The sequence below is a fragment of the Lepidothrix coronata genome, unplaced genomic scaffold (genome assembly GCF_001604755.1).
Source record: "Lepidothrix coronata isolate B3197 unplaced genomic scaffold, Lepidothrix_coronata-1.0 Scaffold65, whole genome shotgun sequence".
NCBI classification, from domain to species: Eukaryota; Metazoa; Chordata; class Aves; order Passeriformes; family Pipridae; genus Lepidothrix; species Lepidothrix coronata.
In genome coordinates, this window is record NW_016690245.1 from 2026197 (window position 1) to 2039809 (window position 13613).

The window sequence follows — 13613 nt, forward strand, 5'->3', positions numbered from 1 at the left end:
GGGAAAAGGATGTGGTTCAGTAGAGACACGTGTGAGGTAGGCAGGAACAATCAGCTGTGCAAACAGACTGGGTTCAGCTGCAGCAGTTCTGCCAAAAAAAGAGCTGAGAGGGTGGTTGGGGATTGCAGAGTGAACGTGAATCTACAATGTCGTGTTGTTGTGGAGAAGATAGATGTTTTTAGTCTGGATACAGAAGGAACAGGGTCCGTACAATGGGAAATTATCCTTCCACACTAACCAGAGTAATGTGCTGTGGCTCAAGGAGTGGAGCTTGCAGGGAGCCTAGCTGCCAAGCAGGGGTGGAAAACATCCTGAGAGCAGAGGCTGACTGAATTGGGGTTTAGCCTAAATATGTACAGCCTGAAGAGAAACATAATCCTCCATCTATGTAAAATGTTGTCATAAATGGATGGGGATGTCCACAGTAAACAGGAGCAATGAGCTTAAATTAAAGCAAGTGAAAGTCAGAGTATGCATGGGAGAAAAAAGTCCTGCAGGTAAGGGTAGCAGTTAGGGGGATTGAAATTTCTGTCAAAACAGATCAGACAGGTTAGAGATGATAAAGTGGTAAAACCTGCCTTGAGGCTGGAGAAAAAATTAAATGAGCCGTTGTGAATCTTTCTAGCCCTGGTTTTCTGTGATTTATCAGAGGATTCACAGCTGCAGTTTCCCACATTTTCAGTGTTTAAAAATGTAGCTCTACTGGCTAACACAGCAGAGGAGATGATGGGAGAAAGTGGAAGCCCTCTTGTCTAAGCCCAGTGACACCTCACCAATTTTGGAGCAAAGCACCTGTGAAGTCTCCAACAAGCTGTGCTCTGGTCTCCTCTGGAGCTGAGAAAGTAATGCTCATAACTTTCCTCTCTGTTTTTGTGGAGCTAAAACATCAGCAACAAATTACAGATGGGTCAAAATAACAGCAGTGTTTCAGTCCAGCTTCCAGGTTGTTTAACTCTTTTCTCTCCCATCATCCCTTGTCAATCCAATGCCAAGCTGTTGACTTTTCTCAATTCCTTCTGCTTTTGTAGCAGAAATTATTCACAAATTGAAATTCACATGGCCTTTCAGGCACCCAGAGGCTACTATGAAAGTGTTGGCTCAGTTCTGGTTTCTTCATTTGCTGTTTTTGAGGGAATCAGTAATGCTGCCCACTGACTAATAGAATGGTGAGTTACAGAGAGGACAAAGCCTGACTCTTCACCAATAGACACCAGAAAAGAACAAGGGACAGTGTTCAGAGATGCAGCAAGGGAATTATGGAAGACATTTCCATTGTGAGGGTAGATAGTCAAGCAGAGGAAAAGTTGCCCAAGGAAGCGGTGGTTTCTCCATCCTGGAGTTTCAAAACTCAATGGAATGAGGCCACAAACAATCTCATCTAATTTTGAAGTTGACCATACTGTGATCAGAAGTGGGACTAAGATCCCATAGGGCTGTCCCATGATGCCCACAGAGGTAAACCAGAAATTTCCTAAGTGACAGCAGAATTTCCCATTCTTCTTCATACCTAGAACACACTTTTCAACTATTTTTGTCAGTGATGAAGGTGTGTGTCCACGCTGCTGCAGTCATGCCTAGTACCACCAACCAGCTGACCCAGGACTTGCTGCTGAGTCTGTTCCACACCACATCTCACCTCTCATCTCTCCTTGGATCATTTCTCCTGCTGGACTCTGTCTGGAGACTGGTTGATAAGGACAAACACCTCATTTGCCTGCTTTGTTTCATTATAACAGAATAGGTAAATACACCAACATGGTCTTTAAAATAAAATTAAAAAAAAAAAAAAGAAAAATGAACATCCTTTCTTTCATTGCTGTGCCACAGCAACATCAGAACCAACAATTTATGCTAACTCTTCTCCCTTTCTCATGGCAATTGTTGGGTTTTTAGGGCCTTAGTAAATCTACTAAATGTCAACCAGAGAAGACACACCATAGCAGTAATGGCTATAATCAGCACAATCTCAAAATGCACTTTACAAATACTGCAAAGCATTCTCTCTATCTGGAGAAGAAAAAAAAAAGTGAAAATCATCAAGACTAATGTGTTACTCAGATCACAATGAATATCTTAAAGACCTGAAGGTAACTGCTCTTCCCAAGTCTCACACATATTTTTACATAGGCTTTGCTCACAACTGCACCAAACAGTATTTGTCTTCTCTGTATCTGCTGGATGTCTAGCTGTGATTACAGGTCACCAGGAAGGACAGAAGCTGTTTTGACTTTCAGAGCCAGGGTGATTTGGCAAAACAGGGCTATTGGGAGATGACTGTCTTGTAACCAAGCCAATTTTAGCACAGCTCTGGAAGCTCTGTGCTGATGCAATCATGACAGTATACATAAGGAAACTATCCTGTATTCTTGCAACAATTCTCCACTTATTAACTAGAAAATAAATTTTCAGGAGTGTTCTATTTCAGATATCTAAAACCAAGACAATGTTTAAAATCAGCACAGAAACTTCTTGGTTAAAATATTAAAAATCTGAACGTACCTTTACATCCACCATTATAAAGGGATATGCAAGGCTGACAGGGCTTCCATCCCTTCCATAGTGTGGCTTTCCTGATAAGAGGGGTACTTATTTGTAGGTGGTGCTATAAGAGCCTTTCCGGGTGCTTGCACAGGGAAAGGATAGACGAGACAATCGATCTGCTTGGATTTAAAAAGACAGATTTATGAAGAATAATTGCCTTCTTACTTGGCAAAGAATGTGTATTGCCTCTAAGGGACTCACAGCTGTGTTCTGTTCTCATGGAGTTAACAGGGTTTAGGAAAAACATTTGATCTATTCGTCCCTCCTTAATTCAACATAGCTGAGAATCTCCCGGGATATTTCTATTTGAATTGTAGCTGGCTTTCCATTTCAACGTGTTGGCAGTGAATATCTGTCACACTAATGGCATTTTCTACATGGAAAGTATCATCAACACTTACAGTAGAAAGCAGCATATACATCACCCAAATGGCTGTGTGTTGTAGGAAAAGCAAGATGGGCTACCTTTATCTTTGACTGTGAATGCAGGTTGCCTTGAGCAACATGAGCTTTGCAGACAGATTCCCAGATTTTGTACCATTTCTGAGCTAGATTGACAGCTCTGGCATTAAGCTGCATTTAAAGCTAAGCCACAATTAAGTACAAAACAAATAGATCAGGCAGCAGCACCACTCATGTTCATAACAAGCTTTCAAACTTCATCCATCATTTCCTGCAACTCTGTGCAGAGATGTTGGGCTCTTACCTTTTAAAAAGACAAGATTTTTAATTTTTAAAGTTCATATTTGCTCAGTGCTTGAACACAGCTGGAAAATCCCTGTATAACCTTCTTCCCAGGGAAGAGGAGGAGGCAAAATCCCCTGCAGGAGCTCCTGAAAAATGACCACAGAATTAAATGGGTAATACAAAAACCATGAACCTAAAAGAAGAGAGAAAAGTAAATTTCAAGTCCAAACTGAGGTGGTTTTTTTCTTCTTTTTTTTTTTTTTCCTTCCGGAGACACAATGCTGCTTCAATAGGTCTATGTTGATGCTATCAGCACTGAAACCAGCATTTATAGAAATATGATGCAGCCACCAGCAGAACCAGTTTGCAAACCCTCTCAAGTGTTACCTATCCGCCTAACTCAGACTCTGAAGCTCATAATTATGTTCTTTCACTTATATGAAGAACCTGAGGTGAGTTATAGAATCATATTTTCAAGGTAGATCATTAATACTCGCAGAAAAGTCTGTCCCATGGAAACTGTGTCTTCAGGAAAGTGTTACTTAGGCATGAATTCTAACTTCTCTGGCTATGTTAAGCACTGAAAGTATGTTTCAAAGCTAATTTCTCTTGTGTAGATCTTTGCAAGACAAGAAAAAGCCTGCTGTGCTACACACAATATCTGTTAGGCTCTGCTGGATGTTGAGGGACCAAGACATTGCCCAAGTTCATGTTAGGACCCAGGTACAAGCCAGCTCCTCCATTTACTCTGCAGGAAGTAACCTTAGCTTGGTCCCAGCCTGGGGATTGAGGCTGCAGGGAACAGGGCCAAAGACATGTGCCTCATTTTAGTATCAGTCCAAGTGCAGGTGAAGCAGCACTCAATATGAAATTTATGATTATATATTGTTAACATTAATTGTTATATTACATGTTTCTGCTAAATTGAGTATTTGAGAGTTTTGAAACCTACCCAGTTTTAAAAGTAAGACCCTAACACATTTCTTTGTGTTGATGTTGTGATCAAAAAGGGCATCTTAGGCCATCTCTGCCAGAAAACCATTGCCCTAGAGCAGCACTTTTCAGTCTTGTTTGAAATATCCATGCATTTCCCTGAGAGGCCACCCAAAGGTCTCCTTCATGACCTGCATATTGAATTTTTCCTGGCACTTACAGGATATACATATGCTAAAGGGATGCAGATCTCAAACAAAGCTTCAGGAAAAATTTCCAAATGAGTAAATTCAATTAATTGAGTTTTCTCTTGCAAATTCATTAATTTTTTTCTAGCAGCTCTACAAACAAGCATTCAGTGACCATGGGATGGTTCATATTGGATCTCATCAAGGTGTTCAGACTTGGGATGTAACAGGAAGCACAGAGAAAGGTCCCTTCCCTGTACTAAAGTCATGACTGCACTCAAGAGATCTCTGGGAGCCAGCAGCCCCCTGCTCAGGAGGCCTATTGAGACTGCTGAGTGGTCTCCTGGCCCCTGTGCCCCAAAAAGGGTGCACCTGATCTCCCTGCAAGACAAATCATCTTTCACAACAGCCTCCTCAGTTGGATCCAAGAGCACTGATCTCATATTGGAAACGTATTCCTCTTGCAAACATTACCTCCAACAAATATTTTGTTGAAATTCAAGGCTGCTTGTTCAAACCAAGCCTGCATCAGTCATTCACAACTGAAATACTGCTGCTCACATCTCCCTGGCACTGAATGGAAGCTCAAGGCAACACACACACACACACACACACACACACACACACACACACACACACAGAGCCTCCTTCCTTCATGACTTGGCTGCATCCCTCACTTTTCAACAGCCTTTCCCTTTTTCTACTCCCAGCCAAGGTATCACACTCAATCTGTGCTCCAGCTGCAGGATTGCCACTTTGCTGTGATCAATGCCCTTGGCTACTTGCTAAGTTTGTTACCTGCTTGGTCCTTTCATTGCATCTCTACCTCGACCCTGCTCAAATGCTATCAATCCTTCGCAGTCCTTTCCTTGAGGAGATTAGCAGACCCTTAACCCAGATGCCAATAAATGCAAGGGTTCACCATACAAAGGTGAATGGATCACTCCAGGTTTGGCATAGAAACACATAGAGCTCTATTTTCTGCTATTGATGTTAATACAAAACATATTAAGCTCAGTATCTCCTGTCTCTTGAAGTGTCATGCATCCTGCAGTATGATGTGCTCTGCCAGTCTGTCCCAGTTTTCTTGATGAAGCTTGGCAAAGCAATTCAACCCTTGGCTGATATTATATAAGATATTAAAGTGTTCTGAAACATGTCTGCCAGCATTTTGAGAGTATTGTTCAAACATTATCGGTAGAGACTTGTCTGCTTAATGTTGCAGCAGTGTTCCTCAGGGGTGGCTTGTCCCACACAGTGATTGAGGAGACTTTCCACTGAAATGGAGAAGCACTTTTCTGCTTCCCTCTGATGCACTGCCCCATTGTCTCTTGTGTGTATGGGGCACCTCAGTTGCCTCTATGCTCCACCCCAAAACAGTCGTTACCCCAACTAGGCTGCTTCGATCTATTAATCCCTTCAAACTCAGCTAGTGGAGCAGAGAGCAAACCCTTAGCTTCTGTGTAGGAAGACTTACATTTTACTTGACATTATTTCTAGCCCATTTGCTGGGAAAGATGCTAAAGAAAGTCACCCATCCTGAATTTGATCTTAGAAGATCATATGTTCTGTTCATTACAGACCCACCTTCCTCCCCACCATCTTCTCTTGATGCATATCTCAGCTTTTACTGTGCTTTTTACCTTGCTCCTATTCCTACTATCCAGATAACCCTGTCTTATCTTNGTTCCTCACTCACTAGTCTGCAGCATCTTCACCTGTTTTTCACAGCTTTGCCTTATGCATCCATATGCTTAAACTGCAACTGTAGCATTTCTTCATCCTTGGCTCCAATGCCCAATTACAAAGCAAGAGCTCCTGAGACTATGCTGGGCTGGAGCCTTAGGTCTGGAGATGAAATCAGCCAAGAACTTACCCTCAGCACCATATGTCTAAAGAGTATGTGAAATAGTGGTATATTTTTTTTTCAGAGGTTTATGTCTTGGCTAGATTTAGGTGAGAGGGAAAACTGAAAACTGACCCACTGGCAAATCAAACCCTCCAACTGAGCTTCATTTCCTGCTCCAAACTGAGGCACTGCAGTTCAGGTTAAAGAGCTCCAAGAATCCTGACATAAGGAAGTTAAACTGCTTTGTGTCAGACTTTTTCCAAATTTGCCAGATCAGATTTGCTGAAGCTTGCAAAGACACCAGCCCTGGGAAACGCAGTATAATATGTAATCCACTTGTATCCAATCTTGCTTGACAACGCAGAATCAACTGAGAACAGGACTTGAGACTGGAAATTGTTTAGTAGTTCTGTCTACAATGCTGTGCAACTTTAAATGTTCTGCTCCTCCAAGAGTCTGGAAACATAGAGAAAAGGTAACAAAATCCAAGTTACCAGTAATAATCTTCATATTTAGTAGCATAAAAAATTAGAAACAAAACAAGGTTTATCTCATTAAGTGCCAGAAAAAAGTCAAGTTTTGTTGCCAGCAGTCATTTTGAGCCCCTCCTAAACACCCAGTTTAAGCTTCTGAAAAACAAAAAATACAAGACTGAATTAGAAGCTGATGGAAGACCTTTCATGGTCATGTATTATAGCTCCAAAATCCTATGCTCAGTTACCCCAAAAAAGTAGTTCTCTGTGTTACCTTGCACCATGCTTCAAAACATGACATTTCTAAGTAATTTGGGCCTGTCATGTCTTTAGTTTACCCTCAGTTAGAAGGGGGTTCTCACCTCAAATCAAAGCCAAATTTTATTCTCATTTGTTGATGGCAATTACATGTTTACCCAGCACTCAGCGCAGCCAATACCCAAAATTTGCGCTCTAAATGTTACAACAATATGAATCAACAATATTACTGCTCTATTACCAGCACAGCTTTTACCCAGCTCTTTCTTTCAATCTCCACAGTTCACAGAAGCAGGTGCCATTAGTCTCACTTCAGTAGCAGCAATAGCTGCAGTCTCTGGCTCCATTCCCATCCCAACCCCAATGCCACAGGCTGCCCTTCCACACCAGTCCTCTTTCTGTTTGAACAGAGGTATTGGTCTATGGACAAGAGTGGGAGCTCTGTCTTCCACTTAGTGAGTACCTGCAGCTCCTTTTCAGAGGGGCCTGGGACACTAGTTTTTCTGTATTTGGGAATCTACCCACCCATCTATGGTAAAATGAGAAAAAAAACAATGCCTCTGGGTTAAGGATCTATTAGACTTTGTTTCAGCTTTTCATGCAAACCTTTCTCCTTGCAGATCACAAGTTGCATCCCTAAATGCATGTGCCTAAGCTAGCTCTGAACCTTTCTGCACAACATAACCCCTAGGCAAGGCGACTTTATCCCACCCCCCACATCTTGAGCCACATGCACTTTCTCCAGATACTGTCACAGCCTTAGGAGAGGACTCCAGAACTGCAGAGACCCCTTTGCCACTCCAAGACTTCATCTTTACCAACCTCACTGTGGCAAGTCAGGGTGTTACTCTCTGAGAATAAACCCCTGCAAACACAAACAGCCAAGCAGGCTCAGCTACAGATTGCCTCTTGCAGACCCTCATAGAGTTATAAAACTCGCACAGCATGACTGTAATAACTATATGGAAGATTAGACAGACCTTCCACTGCACAAAATTTTAACACAGTGAGCCAAAAAACATCTTCAGTCATTTACCACAAAGAATGACACAAACTTCAAAAAGAAAATACAACTGCTAGTCTCAGTAACTCAGAAGAAGATATGCCCTTTCAAGACTCCAAAAATATATCTTCTCGCATTATGTAAAATTAATTTCCGTATCAGACAAAGCCAAAGAATTATTAGGATGAAAGGTCACTTAAAATGATCTGTTACTGATTTTATCAGTCAGTATTTACAGCTTTAAAAAAGTCAATGCCATCTAATAGTGTCCATATTTCATCTGTTGAGAAATCTAATACTGTCAGAAAGGAAGCAATATCAGACTACATGGTCAGTCTTACTCGAAGAGAAAATACAATTCTGAGAAATTTAATCTTGAACAATAAAGAAAGAAAATGGTGGAGTCTTGGTAATATGTTGCATATACACACAGAAGGAGAGAAGAAGTAGAATTATTGTGATGAATAGGCAGAACATCTTACAAATAATGCAGATACCAGCATAAGAAATTCTTTATTTCTGGAGCTGGTATTGAAAGAGACGAAGATTGCTGCAATGTCACTCCAATACTATGAGTGCATTGTCAGTTCAGTCAATAATCCTAATTACAGAGTGGTTTGTGTATGCAGAAGGTATCAGTTTCTGAAATTCAGGAGTGAAATGGTAAATGTCTCATAATCATGTGAGCATCTCTTTTTCCCAAATTTCATGTAATGCACCTCCACTCATAAGCTGCTGTTGACCCTACAGTAGCATCCAGATGCCCTGACTTGGGGTCGTCTTGTGTGGGAAGCTGCAGTTTCAGCTGGCAAAGGCTGTGGCTGCTCCCACTGTGGGTGAAGGGCAGGGAGAGGCACCCAGTTCCCAGGCAGCAAGTGAATCCTGAAAAAGGAGCATGTCTTTTCTTCATTCAAACATACTCATAAATGCAGGCATGAGGAAGCCTAAACAGATTTATCTAGTGGCAATGAAAATCTGTCTCTGAGGGATAGTCTTACTCTCAATATGCAACAGTTTTGTCAGAGCTTGCTTACTCCCTTGCCTAATCCAAGGCAAGACCACATACACTTCCATGAACTGTATCGAGTGGCAATAAAAGCATAGTAAAAGAGGAGCTACTGTCTTCTTTCAAAATGAGTGCAACTATGGCACATCAAGGCATTGTACATGGAAAGGCAGAGCATGTTTTTGCACCAAGTCAGGTGAGTTCAGTACTGAGCACCAAGTTGCCTTAGTTACTGGCTCCCAGCTGCTGTGGCAGACTGTCTTCTTTGGTGTGGACAGGGACACCTGAGGGCTTTATCCACCCTTGCGAAGCACTTCACCTTGTCATCACCAAGGACCAAGTGCAATCTGGCCAGCCCAGCCCCTGTGCTGGCAGTCATCCCCTTCCTGCCACCAACTGCCAGGGCTGGGGGAGCTGGGCATGGGAGGTGTTTCCAGCAGTCCCCCCACTGTAGTGGGGATTCCACTCATTCTCACCTGCATTTACATGCCCTCATGCATCTGCAGTTATCCCCTCCTAGTCTCTGGTGAGGGTCGTTTCCCAGGGAAGGGTATGGTCCTTTCTGAACTGTTCCAAGTCACCCCAGGCTGGTAGAACCTAGGCAGAAGTCTAGTCCTTTCCTCTTATTTTACCCCATACCATTACTTGTTCCTGCTCTAAATTAAGAGATATTTTTTTCTCCTCCTCATTTTGAGTTTTAAAGAATCAGCTTTGTCAATGTTCTAGCTGCCTGAGCTGTGCCAGGAGCCCTACATTAGCTCAGGGGGTAAAGTTACCAATATGAGCCTTATTTTGAAGCTGGTAACCCCATTACAGGTATTTTGCTTAGGCAAGTTTAGTACATGAGATTTCAGCATTTAATGACCTCCCTTCCCATTATAGTTCTATTCATATTTTCTTTGCTAAAAAGTGTTTTTTTCCTCTTTATACATTTTTAATCTGCTTTTTAAGAGAAGCTGCATCTCCTTAATCTGGTCCATCCACAAAAATACCACAGTCAAAAGAAATCTGCCTAATCGTACTAGAATACTAATTTGGAGTGAGAGTATCCATGCTCCATTTCTGGCTCAAATCAGAGATACTGCCTCAAAACTGAGATACTATCTCCCCAATCAGGCGGACTGTTACAATTTGCTTTCAAAAGCTACATGTGATAAAAACAAGTCAGCTGACTCCTCGAAACTTTTAAATGTCATTATCTATATGTGCGTCCTATGATCAAATCTACTATGTCTTATCCAAAGAGAAGTGCCTTTCTGTGCCATAGTGCCTTGTTATCCTAACAAATCTAGTTAGGAATGTTATTCACAATTGTTATTTTAATAGGAACCCACCCCTGAATTACTGGTGTGAACAGGACTCCTGTTCAGTGCGTGAATTTCATGGTCTTGCAGAATTAGGCCTTACATTATCACGATTATGTGCAGAAATTACATGACCTTGTTTTGTATTTCCCTGACAAGAAATTGTGTGTTTCTATTAGTTCCAGATTTTTATCTGATAGCACAGTGATAATTTCTTCCTGAATACCAAGTATAATGTACTTGGCAATTACAGCCTCAGAAAAGAAGCAATTTATTTTGCTTACAATGCTTTATGAATTAAGTTCACGAAGGTCGAGACAGAGGTGTCAGCTATTCTACATACAATCTGATATTTGCATGTTAATTGAAACCTCCTCTGAGAAGGCCACCCTGTTTAGCTCATCAGAGAAGAAGCAAGAGAGCTAATTCATACCTCAGAGTGGGTAGATGAAGAAGGGCAGTCATTACCAAACAATTACCATATTTCTTTTATATTAGATGTAATACACACGCGTTTGCATATACCTGGCTCAGTCCATGGTTTCTGTCAATGGGCCTCCTTTTCAGTCAGTGGGGCTACATGGATTTGTGCTGATTGGGACTCAGGTCAGTGCTGAAAGAATCCAGGAGCAGCCTATGGAAATTAAGGAAGCTCTTAGTGCCAGATCTCACCCAGAGGAAGCTGCAGCATTCTATGGCCACTCATGTGTCACTACCAAGGTCTCTGAAAATAAAAACTCACCCAAGTTCAGGGTGTCAGAGGTATTACCAAGAGGGAATACTTGGTTTGTTCCAAATCAGGAGGCCTCTGTTATGAATGCCAAGCTGACATACCACTAAATTGCATTAAGCCAGAATACGTTACTCAGGTCATCCAGACATTCGCCTTTATTTTAACCTATTGCCATACATCAATATCATGTGTGGTTCTCTAGCTCTAGTGGTATCTTGCTTACAGACTTGGAAACAAGATTACAAGGTCGTTTTTGTGCCATTGTTTGCTGAGGTGATCAGAGGATGCTGAAGGACATATAGAGTAGCAGCTCTCGCCTAAAAAGTTGTTTCTGACCACTTGCAATTTTCACTGGTTTCAGCAAGTTCTGCTAACTGCAGATAAAAGCAAATCAATTTTATTCATACCTTGTATACTTTACTTTAACTAAAAAAAAAATCATTCTTATTTCCTGGCGTCCACAAGGATGCAACATTTTAAAACTTAATAAAAGATTGAGAGACATGAGGTACTATATGAGGATGGGGGGATAAACTGTATCTGTACATCTGGCTCATAAATTTTTGTTGTAGTTTATAATTTCCTATTTTAAAATAAATGTTAAAGATTTGTTACTTATGTGTGACTTTTTTCACTAGTTAATTGCTGTCAAGATTTGTTTGTCTAAAAATACAGGTACAAAGCACAATAGCAACTTTAAAAAACCAGAAACAATTACTTTGGTTGTATAGGTTTTAAATTCTTAACAAAATATCGTTGCTTTTGAAAAAGTTTCTTATTTATTAACACACATTTTCTATGGCAAATGAATTGAACTGGCCACTAGTGATCACAAGGTCCTTCAAGACATTGAAAACGTTAGAACTGGTCTCCTCACATCCCACTTCTTCTTCTATGATAGTGCAGAAAAATCACACTTGACTTTTCCTATTTTGAAACAGTTTTCAGCGTTCAATTAACTTATGTCTAAGCTGAACTAGATAAATATGCTGAAACAAAAACCCCACTGAATTCCTGCTGAGATGAAATAGCTGTAAAACTGTCTTATTATTTTGACAAAAACCCCCTTGTTTAAGATGTTTGTATGGTGACTTTTATGAGCTTTATGCTCTTTCTTTTTCTAGCTTTAGAAATAAGCAATGTCATTCTTAAATAGTCTATTTCATTTATATCGGCTTAGATTCTCAGATATTGTAGAATACACTTGTCATAATTTCATGTCTAAAAACAGATCATCTGTTTCATTATTTGCTTCTTACTGAAATCTGGTTTAAATAAATATCTTCTGGTTTTTAAAGCAACATAATTTTCTATATTGGCAAATTAAATTCACTCTGGATAAATAAACAAGAGAAAAACAGTTCTTGCTTTACTTCCATTATAGTGGTTTCTGAATAATCCCTTACCACTCAGGAAAAGGATGCTGAAGTTATAATAGATGTAATGAGCTGTAAAGAGCTTGAATAATGATACCAAAAAATGTTGCTGATGATACAGAATTATTTAGAACAAAAAAATCCCAAAGAATTTCAGAAGGACCTCACTGGGCAACACTTGGGCAGCAAGCTGGTAGGTAATTTATGGATAAATACCAAGTGACACACATGGTAAAAAATTCTAATCCTGCCAAAGATGAATTTTGAATTAATTTTTTCCATATGGTTAATGGATAGGATAGCTTTTGAAAAATTCAACACAGACACTGTTAGAAGCAGGGAGCATAAAAATAAGGAGAAAAGCAAAGAACAGAAAAGAAATTGTCTTAGTGAGACTGGGACCATGCAGGAAACATCTCCATCTAGCACATGGTGTGTGAATTGGATGCCCTCTGCCTCCAGCAGCATTGACTGGAGCTGGGAGAGACACAGGGAAGGGCAACGAAGGCTCAACACACCAGGTGTCTTCAGGTCAGTAGAGATAATAGATCAGAGGCACCACAGAGATCTCCAAAGTCCAAGTGAGGGCAAGCAGGACACTAATTACTCAACCTGGCTCCTATCAGGTTTTTTTAATGCTTTCCAACTGGACAAAATTGAGACCATTCGGAAAATACCTGATTATGAAATATCTCTAGAGTTACAAAAAGCTTGTGGGTGCAAAATGGAGCAACACAAATCTGAAGAGCATCAACCTGGAGAAATACCACCTGTGCCTCTCAACAGATGGGAGGTGCAGGTGGAAAGAAAGTGTGAACATGTTGCCACATGCTCACTCTGTTCCTTCACTCTTCTGCAACTTTGAAAATCACCATGTTTCTGGGAAGGACTCACCATCTAGACAGGATTATGCACTTGAGCAATTCCTTGTGCCTAAAACCATACCTAAAATGTGCTGATAGTTGTCATGCTTTACCAGGTAAATTCATTCTCTAAGTATGATACCATGCAGATACTATTAACATCTCAGAAATTAAATAGGAAATACTTCCAATGGAGAAGGAAACAAGGTTTGCTTTCATTTCTATTTAATACATTTAATTCTGGTATTGCAGGTAACAAAACTTATGAAGGTGCTTGAGCATTCGGAATTGCTGAATGATATCAGAAAGCAACCAAAAAAACTCAATCTGTTAGGCTGATTGCTGCAATAGGAAAAAAGGATTCAGTTGTCAAACAAATCATAAAAGATTCAAGTGTTC

The 13613-nt window shown here is 40.6% G+C and overlaps 1 protein-coding gene across 1 annotated transcript in view; it reads right to left on the minus strand.

Moving 5' to 3' along the window:
- HPCAL1 (hippocalcin like 1) overlaps window positions 1-2582 on the minus strand; it is an 80454-nt gene extending 77872 nt beyond the window's left edge. The window contains exon 1 of the mRNA XM_017818145.1: window positions 2500-2582. The gene's annotated coding sequence lies outside the window, so the exon portion shown is untranslated. The remainder of the gene's footprint in view (window positions 1-2499) is intronic.
- Between the last annotated feature and the right edge of the window lie 11031 nt (window positions 2583-13613).